The sequence below is a fragment of the Rhipicephalus microplus genome, unplaced genomic scaffold (genome assembly GCF_043290135.1).
Source record: "Rhipicephalus microplus isolate Deutch F79 unplaced genomic scaffold, USDA_Rmic scaffold_117, whole genome shotgun sequence".
Classification (NCBI taxonomy): domain Eukaryota; kingdom Metazoa; phylum Arthropoda; class Arachnida; order Ixodida; family Ixodidae; genus Rhipicephalus; species Rhipicephalus microplus.
In genome coordinates this window covers 475001-487500 of record NW_027464689.1, presented here as the reverse complement: position 1 = coordinate 487500, position 12500 = coordinate 475001, and the positions used below count along the sequence as shown (strand labels likewise).

The 12500-nt window shown below is 60.4% G+C and overlaps 3 non-coding genes across 3 annotated transcripts in view; all 3 read left to right on the top strand.

The window, feature by feature from the left end:
* Positions 1–7435: 7435 nt before the first annotated feature.
* On the top strand, positions 7436–9251 carry LOC142790619 (small subunit ribosomal RNA). Its single transcript, XR_012889649.1, has one exon. It is a non-coding gene; the product is annotated as a small subunit ribosomal RNA (ribosomal RNA).
* Positions 9252–10970: 1719 nt separating this feature from the next.
* LOC142790673 (5.8S ribosomal RNA) lies at positions 10971–11123 on the top strand. The gene has a single exon (XR_012889686.1). It is a non-coding gene; the product is annotated as a 5.8S ribosomal RNA (ribosomal RNA).
* Positions 11124–12277: 1154 nt separating this feature from the next.
* LOC142790641 (large subunit ribosomal RNA) overlaps positions 12278–12500 on the top strand; it is a 3958-nt gene continuing 3735 nt past the window's right edge. The window contains exon 1 of the ribosomal RNA XR_012889670.1: positions 12278–12500. This exon is cut by the window's right edge and continues 3735 nt beyond it. This is a non-coding gene — a ribosomal RNA (large subunit ribosomal RNA).

Genomic DNA, 12500 nt, shown 5'->3' with positions numbered 1-12500 from the left:
GGCTGGTGGCCCACTCACTCGATCGCCATGTCTGTTAGCCACAGTTTTCCCGGTGGTGCCGCACCCGGGCTCGCCCCGGCTGACGCAGTTTTCGCGCCGCCCCGGCAGACGCGGTTTTCGCGCCGCCCCGGCTGACGCGGTTTTTGCCGCCCCGGCTGACGCAGTTCGGACTTAGCACTTTTTGGGCTGAGCCTGGCTGGCGGCCCACTCACTCGATCGCCATGTCTGTTTGCCACAGTCTTCCCGGTGGTGCCGCACCCGGGCTCGCCCCGGCAGACGCGTTTTTTTTTTCTTTCGCCCCGGCAGACGTGGTTCCCCCCCCCCCCCTTTTCGCTCGCCCCGGCTGACGAGGTTTTCGCGCCGCCCCGGCTGACGCAGTTTTCGCGCCGCCCCGGCTGACGCGGTTTCGTGCCGCCCCGGCTGACGCGGTTTTCGCGCCGCCCCGACTGACGCGGTTTTTGCGTCGCCCCGGCTGACACGGTTCGGACTTTGCACTTTTCGGCTGTGCCTGGCTGGCGGCCCACTCACTCGATCGCCATGTCTGTTTGCCACAGTTTTCCCGGTGGTGCCGCACCCGGGCTTGCCCCGGCAGACGCGTTTTTTTTTTCTTTCGCCCCGGCTGACGCAGTTTTCGCCCCGCCCCGGCTGACGCGGTTTCGTGCCGCCCCGGCAGACGCGGTTTTTTGCGCCGCCCCGGCTGACGCGGTTTTTGCCGCCCCGGCTGACGCAGTTCGGACTTTGCACTTTTTGGCTGAGCCTGGCTGGCGGCCCACTCACTCGATCGCCATGTCTGTTTGCCACAGTTTTCCCGGTGGTGCCGCACCCGGGCTCGCCCCGGCAGACGCGTTTTTTTTTTTCCTTCGCCCCGGCAGACGTGGTTCCCCCCCCCCCTCCGTCTTTCTTTTTGTTTTTTTTTTTCGCCGCGGCTGAAGTGGATTTTTCGGTGCCTCGACGCCCCGGTAGTCGCGGTTTTTCCGTTTCCGCACGGCCCCGGCTGACGCTGCTCGGTCACAGTCGCCTTTTGTGAGGATTGCAGACTTCTTGAGCGCGGGTGTTTTTTTTTGTTGTTGTTGTTGTTTTATTACGCATTCGCTCCAGCAGACGCTGTTTAGACTTTTTGTTTCCTCTTTTATCCTGCGACGAGGTGACGAGGTTTATTCGGTGCCCCGCCGCCCCGGCTGAAGTGATTTTTCCTGTCCCGTGCCGCCCCGGCTGACGCGGTTGGGACTTCGCGTTTGTTCGGCCGCCACGGGTTTTGGCGCACTCGCTCGGTTGCTTGTTGTTGCCACTTGTTGCGAACCCAGGTTTTTTGAGCGAGCGCGGGCGTTTTTTCTTCCTTTCTTTCTTTGTTCTATGTGTTAGCGAATCGGCCTTTAATATCACACGAGGACTCACAACCAACAATTTTCAGTTTGAAGTGTAAAAAATCTGCAGGTGTTGACGTAACTGACTTGCCCCGTACCCTTGAGTACATCCATGAAGTTCTCGTAGTACTACTAAATCGCATTATTCCAAGTGGAGAAATTCCCATAAACTTGCAAACCTCTACACGAAAATCGGTGCGCGTGATAAAGTTGAAAATTATCGTCCGATATCAAATGTGCCTTCTATAACACAAATTCTAGGAAAAAAAAAAAACACTTGTTCGCCGTTTTCTGCGCCGTGACTGGCAGCACTCCGGCGAAGCGAAACGGGGTCGATTCGAGCACGATATCGGCGTCTTTCTACGTGCTCGCCGGCGACCGTCGCACGAGTACGTCGCACGAGCGCGTCTGCCGGGGCGCCGTTTGCGAAGCCGACGCAAAAGTGGGAACCGCCGCTCGGATGATCGCCGCTTTCGGCAGAGTGAGTGTTGGCACTCCGGGGAAGCGAAACAGCGTGAATGCGCCCACGAAATCGGCGTATTTTGAAGTGCCCGCCGGCGACCGTCGCACGAGTACGGTAAACCGCGTCAGCCGGGGCGGAGTTCGGGACGCCGACGGCTAAGTGGGAACCGCCGCTCGGATGTTCGCCGTTTGTGGCCGAGTGAGTGCTGGCACTCCGGCGAAGCCAAACGGGGCCGATTCCGGCACGATATCGGCGTCTTTCTACGTGCTCGCCGGCGACCGTCGCACGAGTACGGCAAAGTGCGTCTGCCGGGGCGGGGTTTGCGACGCGTACGCAATAGTGAGAACCGTCGCTCGGATGTTCGTCGTCTTTCGCCGAGCCAGTGCTGGCACTCCGGCGAAGCCGAACGGAGCCGATTCGGGCACGATATCGGCGTCTTTCCACGTGCTCGCCGGCGACCGTCGCACGAGTACGGTAAACCGCGTCAGCCGGGGCGTAGTTCGGGACGCCGACGAAAAAGTGGGAAGCGCAACTCGGATCTTCGCCGTTTTTGCAGGAGTGAGTGGCGGCCCTCCTGCGAGACCAAGAAGCATCGATTCGTGCACGAATTCGGCGCCTTTCGACGTGATCGCCGGCGAACGTCGCTCGAGTAGGGCAAACCGCGTCTGCCGGGGCGGGCTTCGGGACGCCGATGCGAAAGTGGGAAACGCTGCTCGGATGTTCGCCGTTTTTGGCCGAGTGAGTGCTGGCACTCGGGCGAAGCCAAACGGGGCCGATTACGGCACGATATCGGCGTCTTTCGACGTGCCCGGCGGCGACCGTCGCACGAGTACGGTAAACCGCGTCAGCCCGGGCGGAGTTCGGGACGCCGATGCGAAAGTGGAGAACGCCGCTCGGATCTTCGCCGTTTTTGGAGGAGTGAGTGGCGGCACTCCGGAGAAGCCAAGGAGCGCCAATTAGCGCACGATATCGGCGTCTTTCGACGCACTCGCCGGCGACCGTCGAACGAGTAGGGCAAACCGCGTCTGCCGGGGCGGGGTTTACGACGCCGACGCAAAAGTGGGAACCGCCGCTCGGATGTTGGCCGTTTTTGGCAGAGTGAGTGCTGGCACACCGGCGACGCGAAAGAGCGCGAAAGCGCCCACGAAAGTGGCGTATTTGGACGTGCTTGACGGCGACCGCTGCAGGAGTACGAAAAACCACGTCAGCCGGGGCGAGCGACCCACGGCGGTCTGGGTGCTTATCGCTGCTATTATAGGGGCACCCCGGCAGACGCAGAAAAAAAAAATTTTTTTTCGACCTTCTTTTTTGCTGGTCGAGCTCGGGTAACCCAGGTCGCAATGGGAGCCGCGCACGAAAGCGGCGTCGCGAGACGCGTTCGCGGTCGCTAGTCGCACGAGCTCGGCAACCGCGTCAGCCGGCGCGGAGTTCGGGATGCCGACGGCTAAGTGGGTACCGCTGCTCGGATGTTCGCCGTTTTTGGCCGAGTGAGTGCTGGCACTCCGGCGAAGCGAAACGGGGCCGATTCGGGCACGATATCGGCGTATTTCGACGTGCTCGCCGGCGACCGTCGCACGAGTACGGCAAAGCGCGTCTGCCGGGGCGAGGTTTGCGATGCCGACGAAAAAGTGGGAAGCGCCGCTCGGATCTTCGCCGTTTTTGCAGGAGTGAGTGGCGGCCCTCCTGCGAGACCAAGAAGCATCGACTCGCGCACGATATCGGTGTCTTTCGACGTGCCCGCCGGCCACCGCCGCACGAGTACGGCAAACCGCGTATGCCGGGGCGGGGTTGGCGACGCCGACGCAAAAGTGGGAACCGCCACTAGGATGTTCGCCGTTTTTGGCAGAGTGAGTGCTGGCACACCGGCGACGCGAAAGAGCGCGAAAGCGCCCACGAAAGTGGCGTATTTGGACGTGCTTGACGGCGACCGCTGCAGGAGTACGAAAAACCACGTCAGCCGGGGCGAGCGACCCACGGCGGTCTGGGTGCTTATCGCTGCTATTATAGGGGCACCCCGGCAGACGCAGAAAAAAAAAATTTTTTTTCGACCTTCTTTTTTGCTGGTCGAGCTCGGGTAACCCAGGTCGCAATGGGAGCCGCGCACGAAAGCGGCGTCGCGAGACGCGTTCGCGGTCGCTAGTCGCACGAGCTCGGCAACCGCGTCAGCCGGCGCGGAGTTCGGGATGCCGACGGCTAAGTGGGTACCGCTGCTCGGATGTTCGCCGTTTTTGGCCGAGTGAGTGCTGGCACTCCGGCGAAGCGAAACGGGGCCGATTCGGGCACGATATCGGCGTATTTCGACGTGCTCGCCGGCGACCGTCGCACGAGTACGGCAAAGCGCGTCTGCCGGGGCGAGGTTTGCGATGCCGACGAAAAAGTGGGAAGCGCCGCTCGGATCTTCGCCGTTTTTGCAGGAGTGAGTGGCGGCCCTCCTGCGAGACCAAGAAGCATCGACTCGCGCACGATATCGGTGTCTTTCGACGTGCCCGCCGGCCACCGCCGCACGAGTACGGCAAACCGCGTATGCCGGGGCGGGGTTGGCGACGCCGACGCAAAAGTGGGAACCGCCACTAGGATGTTCGCCGTTTTTGGCAGAGTGAGTGCTGGCACACCGGCGACGCGAAAGAGCGCGAAAGCGCCCACGAAAGTGGCGTATTTGGACGTGCTTGACGGCGACCGCTGCAGGAGTACGAAAAACCACGTCAGCCGGGGCGAGCGACCCACGGCGGTCTGGGTGCTTATCGCTGCTATTATAGGGGCACCCCGGCAGACGCAGAAAAAAAAAATTTTTTTTCGACCTTCTTTTTTGCTGGTCGAGCTCGGGTAACCCAGGTCGCAATGGGAGCCGCGCACGAAAGCGGCGTCGCGAGACGCGTTCGCGGTCGCTAGTCGCACGAGCTCGGCAACCGCGTCAGCCGGCGCGGAGTTCGGGATGCCGACGGCTAAGTGGGTACCGCTGCTCGGATGTTCGCCGTTTTTGGCCGAGTGAGTGCTGGCACTCCGGCGAAGCGAAACGGGGCCGATTCGGGCACGATATCGGCGTATTTCGACGTGCTCGCCGGCGACCGTCGCACGAGTACGGCAAAGCGCGTCTGCCGGGGCGAGGTTTGCGATGCCGACGAAAAAGTGGGAAGCGCCGCTCGGATCTTCGCCGTTTTTGCAGGAGTGAGTGGCGGCCCTCCTGCGAGACCAAGAAGCATCGACTCGCGCACGATATCGGTGTCTTTCGACGTGCCCGCCGGCCACCGCCGCACGAGTACGGCAAACCGCGTATGCCGGGGCGGGGTTGGCGACGCCGACGCAAAAGTGGGAACCGCCACTAGGATGTTCGCCGTTTTTGGCAGAGTGAGTGCTGGCACTCCGGCGAAGCGAAAGAGCGCGAATGCGCCCACGAAAGTGGCGTGTTTGGACGTGCTTGACGACGACCACCGCAGGAAAACGAAAAACCACGTCAGCCGGGGCGAGCGACCCATGGCGGTCTGGGTGCTTATCGCTGCTATTATAGGGGCACCCCGGCAGACGCAAAAAAAAAAAAATTTTTTTTCGACATTCTTTCTTGCTCGTCGACCTCGGGTGACCCAGGTCGCAGTGGGAGCCGCGCACGAAAGCGGCGTCGCGAGACGGCTTCGCGGTCGCTAGTCGCACGAGCTCGGCAACCGCGTCTGCCGGGGCGGAGTTCGGGACGCCGACGGCTAAGTGGGAACCGCCGCTCGGATGTTCGCCGTTTGTGGCCGAGTGAGTGCTGGCACTCCGGCGAAGCCAAACGGGGCCGATTCCGGCACGATATCGGCGTCTTTCTACGTGCTCGCCGGCGACCGTCGCACGAGTACGGCAAAGTGCGTCTGCCGGGGCGGGGTTTGCGACGCGTACGCAATAGTGAGAACCGTCGCTCGGATGTTCGTCGTCTTTCGCCGAGCCAGTGCTGGCACTCCGGCGAAGCCGAACGGAGCCGATTCGGGCACGATATCGGCGTCTTTCCACGTGCTCGCCGGCGACCGTCGCACGAGTACGGTAAACCGCGTCAGCCGGGGCGGAGTTCGGGACGCCGATGCGAAAGTGGGAAGCGCCGCTCGGATCTTCGCCGTTTTTGGAGGAGTCAGTGGCGGCACTCCGGTGAAGCCAAGGTGCGCCAATTCGCGCACGATATCGGCGTCTTTCGACGTGCCCGCCGGCCACCGTCGCACGAGTACGGCAAACCTCGTCTGCCGGGGCGGGGTTTGCGACGCCGACGCAAAAGTGGGAACCGCCGCTCGGATGTTCGCCGTTTTTGGCAGAGTGAGTGCTGGCACTCCGGCGAAGCGAAAGAGCGTGAATGCGCCCACGAAAGTAGCGTATTTGGACGTGCTTGACGGCGACCGCCGCAGGAGTACGAAAAACCACGTCAGCCGGGGCGAGCGACCCACGGCGGTCTGGGTGCTTATCGCTGCTATTATAGGGGCACCCCGGCAGACGCAGAAAGAAAAAAAAAAAAAATGGGGACATGGCGTGCGTCACCGTGCGGCTTCGCAGCGTTGCCGAAGTCGCCGAGCCCTTCGACTGAGCCGAACGGCGGACAGGGAACGTTGGTCGGCCGTTCTAACCTGTCGGTGCCACGCCGAGACGTCGTTAAGGAAAACCGCGTCGTGGGCCTCTACGACGCCGTCGAGTCGTTGTACGTTTGGTGTCCAGCGTGTCGGCGGCGAGTAGCGGACACGTCGTTCACGACTTCGGTCTTTCGCAGTCGACGCGAACTTGCGGAGAGTCGTGGTGCCTCACGTTTTCGGCAGAAACCGCGGCGGAATTTTCCCGTGCGTGCGCGCACGACCTCGGTGCTGTGCCGTCAGCGTAGTGTTGCACAAACTCGTGGCCTACCCAAGGTGCGGTACGTTTGCGGCCGTATCCTCGGTGGGAATTTCGTGAGTAGGGTCGCAAATTCTACGACCTCGGCGGGTTTGAGAGCGACGTAGACTTGTGGCACGCTCAACGTGCCACACGTTTCGGGGCACACCCGCGGTGAAATTTTCTCGAGTACGCTCGTATTAGTGCCCAAGGAGGTCTGGGTACTTATCGCTGCTATTATGTGGGGGTTCTCGTGAGCGGCGTACGCGAAAGCGACCGGGTGTCTGATATGCGGCGGGCTTCGGCCTCGTCAAGCGTGTCCTCGGGTCTGCTCCAGGGGAATCCACGGCAGTCGTCTGCAGCCTCATCCGCTTGATGCGTTAGGGGCTGGTTGTCGGACGGTGCCGTTTTACCACGATATCGAGGTGTGTTCCGTGTCGTCCTCGGGCGATTCAGATGCGAAAGCGCCGAAGACGCGGGCGTGACCCGTCGTCTGGCGGCTTTGCAGTCTCGGCTCCGTTGCTAGTTCCGGCCGGTCCACCGACAGTGCAGCGGGCTTGGGCAACCCGCACGGCGCGACCGAGTCGATGCAACGAAAAAGAGCGAGCATGAACGTGCTTCTTGCCGCACGGCTCCCACTCGTCTTTCGGGAAGGTTGTGCCGTAGCGAGCTCGAACGCCGTCATCTCGGAGTGCAAAATAAGCGTGTTGGGGCGCCTGAAGGTGGCCTCCGCCGCACACAGACTGCGTCCGGCCCGCCGAAGGCGAGGACGGACGCGCAGTCGAACGATTACCTGGTTGATCCTGCCAGTAATCATATGCTTGTCTCAAAGATTAAGCCATGCATGTCTAAGTACATGCCGAAATAAGGCGAAACCGCGAATGGCTCATTAAATCAGTTATGGTTCCTTAGATCGTTTCTTCCTACTTGGATAACTGTGGCAATTCTAGAGCTAATACATGCAGTGAGCCTGGAGCCCTTTGGGTAACGGGTGCTTTTATTAGACCAAGATCGATCGGGTTTCGGCCCGTATTGTGTGGTGACTCTGGATAACTTTGTGCTGATCGCATGGCCACGAGCCGGCGACGTTTCTTTCAAGTGTCTGCCTTATCAACTTTCGATGGTAGGTTACTTGCTTACCATGGTTGTTACGGGTAACGGAGAATCAGGGTTCGATTCCGGAGAGGGAGCCTGAGAAACGGCTACCACATCCAAGGAAGGCAGCAGGCGCGCAAATTACCCACTCCCGGCACGGGGAGGTAGTGACGAAAAATAACAATACGGGACTCTTTTGAGGCCCCGTAATTGAAATGAGTACACTCTAAATCCTTTAACGAGGATCAATTGGAGGGCAAGTCTGGTGCCAGCAGCCGCGGTAATTCCAGCTCCAATAGCGTATACTAAAGCTGCTGCGGTTAAAAAGCTCGTAGTTGGATCTCAGTTCCAGACGAGTAGTGCATCTACCCGATGCGACGGCTCGGACTGAACATCATGCCGGTTCTTTCTTGGTGCACTTCATTGTGTGCCTCGAGATGGCCGGTGCTTTTACTTTGAAAAAATTAGAGTGCTCAACGCAGGCGAGTCGCCTGAATAAACTTGCATGGAATAATAGAACAAGACCTCGTTTCTGTTCTGTTGGTTTTTGGAATACGAGGTAATGATTAAGAGGGACGGACGGGGGCATTCGTATTGCGGCGCTAGAGGTGAAATTCTTGGACCGTCGCAAGACGAACTACTGCGAAAGCATTTGCCAAGAATGTTTTCATTGATCAAGAACGAAAGTCAGAGGTTCGAAGGCGATCAGATACCGCCCTAGTTCTGACCATAAACGATGCCAACCAGCGATCCGCCTGAGTTACTCAAATGACTCGGCGGGCAGCTTCCGGGAAACCAAAGTATTTGGGTTCCGGGGGAAGTATGGTTGCAAAGCTGAAACTTAAAGGAATTGACGGAAGGGCACCACCAGGAGTGGAGCCTGCGGCTTAATTTGACTCAACACGGGAAAACTTACCCGGCCCGGACACTGGGAAGATTGACAGATTGAGAGCTCTTTCTTGATTCGGTGGATGGTGGTGCATGGCCGTTCTTAGTTGGTGGAGCGATTTGTCTGGTTAATTCCGATAACGAACGAGACTCTAGCCTATTAAATAGGTGCGGGGTTCCCAGCACCTTACAACCTTCTTAGAGGGACAAGCGGCTCCTAGCCGCACGAAACAGAGCAATAACAGGTCTGTGATGCCCTTAGATGTCCGGGGCCGCACGCGCGCTACACTGAAGGAAGCAGCGTGTCTTTATCCCTGTCTGAAAAGACTGGGTAACCCGTGGAACTTCTTTCGTGATTGGGATAGGGGGCTTGCAATTGTTCCCCTTGAACGAGGAATTCCCAGTAAGCGCGAGTCATAAGCTCGCGTTGATTACGTCCCTGCCCTTTGTACACACCGCCCGTCGCTACTACCGATTGAATGATTTAGTGAGGTCTTCGGACCGATGTCCGGCGCGGCCTTTCGGTTGCGCCGGTCTGTTGGAAAGATGACCAAACTTGATCATTTAGAGGAAGTAAAAGTCGTAACAAGGTTTCCGTAGGTGAACCTGCGGAAGGATCATTAACGGATTGTGAAGGGTGAGCGCCTCAGCTGCGTCTGCGCCCGACACTTTCTGCCGCTGACCCCGTTTGGACGCGGGGTCGGCTTTTCCCCACGGGGCTGCCTGAATGTGGAGCGGCACCCCGTGACAAATTGTTGCGCCCAGCGGACGCCAACACCGCGACCTTGGACGGTCGGCCAGGTGGCGGACGCGGGTACAAACGGCGCAACGCACTCATAGGTCGGCTTTCGACCCGCCACTGCACCGTGGCTCGAAGCGCTCGAAATGCGCGACCCGACCGCTGCGGGACCGCCTAGTACTGTAAACAGGAGCGGCGGAGCGCGAACGGCGAGTCGTGGTTACGTCGGTAGAAGGCGAGGCTGCGCGTTCCCGAAACGCCAGCCGAGTGCCCTCCCGACCGTTCGAGCGTGCAAGAACGAGACCCGACAATCGCGCGGCGACTGCCAAGTACGAGAGGAACGGCACAAGCGTCGGCGGTCGGTCAAGGAACTGGCGATGTGACGGGTCCGCTGTGCACCAGTGCATACCGTCCCGCCGTCCGCGGCAAGCGCCTCCGCGTCCTCGGGTGACGGAGGCTGCCGGTCGGTTCTTGCAGGCGAGGGATCTCGCTGGCACCGGTTCGCGTTGACGCGCGGCCGGTCATGGCACGGCGATGCGACGGCCGAGGTGCGCAGTACTCGATGGAGGAACCGCACGCTCCGATGACCGTCCCGCCCTCCGCGGCGTATGCGTACCGACCGTAATGGTTGCAGCAGCGCCGGCCGGCTTTTGAATTCGCCACACGAAACACGGTGCGAGATCGCGGTTAGGGGAGCGTCGACGTTGCCAGGCGTTTTGCTTGCTGCCGAGGGAAAGGCGGCACGGCCACGTCGCGCTCGTCGCGATTAGCGGGTCTGCGCGCTTTGGGAAGGTGCCGCAACGACTTGCCGAAAGAGGAAGCACGGAAGAACGAGGGACTTGGACGTCCCGACAATTGAACGCACTTGCGGCCAGGCCCTTGCTGGCTTCGTTCTTCCGCCTCGAGTAGGCTCGTACGCGGCTCCGGCGCCGAAAGTGGTCCTTGGCACCGACTTCGGTGGACGTGGGAAGTGCCGCGCAAGTACGGCGCGCCTGGCTCCACCTGTTGGCTAAAGTAGGCAGCCGGATCGGCATTTTGGTGTGCGGTGGCAAACCGTGGATGCGAAAAAAGCTTGTGCGATTTCGTGGAACAAAAAGCGGGGGTCCCCCTTTTTATGCGGAGGAGACCGACCCGCCTGCCGTGGTGAACCGCGACGCCACGGTAAAAACGGGAGAGGCTTGTCGATGGGACCGTGCATCCCGCGCTCCACGGAGGCCGGGAGGCGGCCGCCCGAGGAAATGTGTAGCCGTCGAGGCCCGCATCTGCGTGCACTCTTATCCAAATGGGTGTACCGCAGGCATTTTCTGGTTAGGCGGGCAAATGAGAGCGAGCACACAACGATACCTACGGGTCCGGCTTGGAGAACCGGCTTCGACGCCTCCCGAGTATTTATAGAGGGGTGGACCACGAAAGCACTCGCAAGTAGCGAAAGCGAAACGCCGTCCGAAACACACCGTTTGCTCGATTTGCGGCAGCCGAAAAAGGCGCGGCAGAGTTTTGGAGTCCAAGCGTGCGCTGAAAAGCGCCCTTCTTGGCCACTGTTTGGCCGAGTGCCAGAAACGTTTGGTTTTGACTGTACGGAATTGAACAAACACTTTTTCACGACTCTAAGCGGTGGATCACTCGGTTCTCGGGTCGATGAAGAACGCAGCCAGCTGCGAGACTTGGTGTGAATTGCAGGACACACTGAGCACTGATTCTTTGAACGCACATTGCGGCCTTGGGTCTTCCCTTGGCTTCGTCTGTCTGAGGGTCGGATCACATATCAAGAGAGCCTTCGGCGCACAAGGGAACGTGAGCCGTCGACTCGTTTTGACCGCGTCGGCAACACGGACAGCACGCTGAACACCTCACAGCGAGCGCCAACAGCGGCCACTCAAGGGCGAGACGGTGGCGACCGTCGTGCCAGAGCCCAACCGAAACGGGGGCGACCGACTGCATTGAGGATGTGGCACCTCGTTGAGACCGCCGCAGGACTTCGAGTCGGAAGGAAGCCTGCAGGGAAAGTGCGGTCGAGGTTGCGTACTCCTCTCTGCGACCGGGCGCGCAAGAGCTGCGAGAGCCACGGACGCGCAACTTTAACGCACGGTAAACACGAGGAGCGAAAGCCGGCCAGCAAAGCTTCTCCAGCCGTGCGCAAAGTGCGCGAGATCGCAGCCTTGCGTTGCGCTTGTTGCCCTCGAAGTAAGCAGGGTGTCCCGTAGACCGGGCGCTCGAACACGCTGCGGGGCCGTGCCTCCTCCAGGCTTTGCCGCGCGAACAGGGAACGTTCGCGCGCAAAGCGCAGGGAGGTGAGGAGGCTGCGCCCGACGTTTGCGGTTCGCTGCGTACGCGGTTGATGCGGAGAGCACGGCGCGACGACTTGCCGCGAAGCGGAAAAAGTCTCCCGCACGAGTTGGCGAAACGTTGGCGAAGCTTAAGGCGTTCTCGTCGTAGTCCGCCGTCGGTCTAAGTGCTTCGCAGTTCCCGTCCCGTTCAAAAAACTGGGCCACTCCAGTTGGGGCGGGGGCGACGCTACACGAGACGATGCCTCTCGCCAGGCTGCGTGGCTGCCCTTGCGGCGGCGGCGACTGGCCTCGGCGGTGTTTGGGCTTTCGACACGGTCGTTTATCACGCAACTGCTCGGACGACGCACGCGCGCAGCGGAATGCCGCTTGCCAGCCTTGTGAAGATGTGACCCTGTACAGGGTTGCGGGCGCACTTGGTAGGGCGTCGTACTCGGTTCGCGATGGGTTTACGAACGTGTCCCGTCACTTCCACGTCACACCGGTTGTGCGCCGCACGCGTGCAGCGGGGAAGCCGATTGCCAGCCTTGTGAAGAAGTGGCCCTGTACAGGGTTGCGGGCGCACTTGGTAGGGCGAGCGCACGCGGTCGTGCAGGAAGTTGATGGAAGCGAATGTATCCGCTGTCGACCTCAGATCAGGCGAGACAACCCGCTGAATTTAAGCATATCACTAAGCGGAGGAAAAGAAACCAACAGGGATTCCCCGAGTAGCTGCGAGCGAAACGGGACCGAGCCCAGCACCGAATCCCCCGTCCTTGCAGGCGGTCGGGAAATGTGGTGTATGGGAGGCGACGTTCTCGGGTGTTTGCGACGGTGCAAGTCCCCCTGACAGGGGCTTGTCCCAGAGT